The following is a 2,864-nucleotide window of genomic DNA, read 5'->3' as shown; positions in this document are numbered from 1 at the left end:
GGGAGGCGGCGGTGGGGAAGAGACAGAAATCTTTAATAAATAAAAAATAAAATAAAATAAAAGAAAAATCCAAAAAACAAACAAACAAACAAACAAAAAACAGAAGGGAGGAACTCAGTGTTCCGACTCTGAGATGAAGAAAGGAGGTGTAAATTATCCTGTGTTGATCAACACGTGTCACCAACGTGTTGAAATACCTCACTTGGTCTCCTAAACATGCTTCACTATTGTGTCAATCCAAAATAAAACAACATTCTCTAATTGTATGCCTATTACAGAGTGCTACAATTTTTCTATTTATGAGAACGAAGAGTAGAGAATTGTTGTCATTCAGAACTAAATGTTTCTGCATAGACTTCTTTACCAATTCCAGGAATTTTTGATTCTTTAATTAATGTATTCCTGGCATTCAATAGGAGGCTTTAGGCTTTTAGTCTACTTATATTTTTCATGTAGGAAGGAAATATAAATTATGATAATTGAAATCGTAAGCAACATATCCATGCACCAATACTTAAAAATAATATTAATTTTACTTAATAGAGCATAAAAATCATCGCATTAGTCAGAATTCTCTATAGGAACAGAATTTAAGAGATCAATATGTGTTCTTCATATATATATTTTTATATATGTGTATACATACATACACGCACATATGAAAACAGAGGGGAGGTTTATTAGAAAGGCTTATAGGCTATGTCCTGGCTCATCTCATAATCTCATAATGGCTGTGTACCAATGGAAGGTGCAAGAATCCAATAGCTGTTTAGTCCACGATATTGACTACCTCATCTCGGCTGGTCTTCAGGATACACCAGAAGCCCCAAGAAGTAGACTCTAATGGCAGTGAAGGTGTGGAGTCTTTAGGGAGAGTGACAGCAAGCAAGCAAAGAGAGCGAGCACACTCCCTTCTCCCATGTTCTACAAGTTGAGAGCAGAAGGTGCAGCCCAGATGAAAGGCGAGTCTTCCCCTCTCAGAGATCTGGATTCGAAGTGAATCTTCTCACTTCCAATGATTTAATTAAGGAAAAATCCCTCACAGGTGGGCCCGCTCACCTCCTTGGGTTTTAGTTAGTTCCAGCCGTAGGCCAGGTGAGAACTAAGAACAGCGTCACAATCTCACTTCTCGTCAGTTTAGCACACAATCCTATCTCCTCATGCCACGCTTAATTCCCAAGTGGAAACAGTAACCAGGCCATCATTAACCCTAACATGATGTAACCATCCCATGTAGACAGTAAGCCGACGATCTATTTAACTAGGTGAATTTGACAACCAAGGCTAGCCATCACAACAATTAATTATCCTCTATTTGGAAGACGTATTGGAATATAAATATTATAAGGATCATGTAACTTTGTAAAAAGGAAAAGGCATAGAATTTAAAGCTATTTTTTCCTAAATTTGAGCAATGTTTCCTCCGCTGAGTTTTAAAACGTGCCAGAATACTCCCGGACACCATAAATCCCAAGGAAGTGTAATACTCACTGTGCCCAGGAAGCCAATACAAACACGGACGGAAAAAAAAAAAAAAAACTTAATCAGGCCTATAATTAAGCTATTTTAAGTCAATTAGCTGCTCTGTAGTAAGCATTTCATTAGGCAATGGCATTTTGTGTTTCTATCAAATTTCTCTCCTGCGAAGAAAACAAGGGAGAGGCCGTAAAAATTCTGATAGACATTTATTTACCCTCTTAAATGTCATTCGATAATTAAAAAAAGAAGGAAACGCATCGGATGCCTATACATTATAGCCCAAAGCACTTCCTCTAAAAAAGATCATGAAATTCAGAGTTCCTAGCTAGAGCCCTCAGATGGCATAAAGCACTGCTCAGATTGTGCCAGGACAAAATAGTGACGTCCCCATAAACCTAAGCCATTGCTTCATTCATGGACTCTGGTGGCTTGGTGCAAAGCAGTGGTGTTCCCACAATCTGAGTCAGCGAGCCATAGACAATTCTGAGAATTTTATATAATTTCCCACTGAATGTTTTAATAATATTAGAATTAAGTAGTTTTTTTTGGGGGGGGGGCAGGGGGAAAGTTGACTTCTTTTTCTCTCCTTGAAGTATGCAATCTGAGCAGGTGGCATCTCAGACTCCATCTAGTTTACTTTGTTCAGTTATTGTTTGTCTTTAGCAACAAAAGCCAACTGCATGCACTTGCCTTGGGTTTGTACAGTGCCAGCATTGTCCATCACAGCTTGGTGTCTGTGTGTCCCCTGCAGCTGCAGACTCGTGGTCTCAGCCTTTGTTCGGGTCGTTGTTTTTGAAGCGATGAATGACTCTCTTTTATATTTATTTATTTTTTTAAATGTTGGGCCATCCCTTTTTTTTTTTTTTTTAATTCACCTATGTTCTTTCTACAAAAATCCTCCATTGGCTAAAATCAGGCCGAGTTAAATAAAGTATTACGGAATCAAGGTTGACTTGATTCTGTTATCACCGATTTCCATAAGAAAGAAGAATGAAAAGCCACGTGGTTAAAGTTATGGTCATATTTACTGGAAGTTATTTATAATAACTCGTCGTGCTATTGACTAGTGGGTTGTAAAAGATTCAGTTATTTCCCTGATTTCTGGGTAAATCATCATAATCAAGCATCCGAATGCCTCCTGCATTGTGATATAACTCGGATTCTCTTGAGTTCTAATTGCCAACAGCACATTTTATGTCTTTACACCAAGAAAGTGTCTCTCAATCTATCTTAAGATATCTGGGGCACTAATTAGATATAAAAAATGTTTGGTGCTATCTGGCACAGCAATTTTATGAGCTAAGATTATATATATTTACTTAGAGGACAATAAAAATGATTGCACATAAAATTATAGAACCCAATGGCAATCTAGAGCTAAGGTG

The sequence above is a fragment of the Alexandromys fortis genome, unplaced genomic scaffold, assembly GCF_014885135.2.
Source record: "Alexandromys fortis isolate MF-2015 unplaced genomic scaffold, M_Fortis_MF-2015_v1.1 scaffold_65, whole genome shotgun sequence".
NCBI classification, from domain to species: Eukaryota; Metazoa; Chordata; class Mammalia; order Rodentia; family Cricetidae; genus Alexandromys; species Alexandromys fortis.
The sequence above is the reverse complement of the archived record's forward strand: the minus strand, read 5'-3'. Positions refer to the sequence as shown.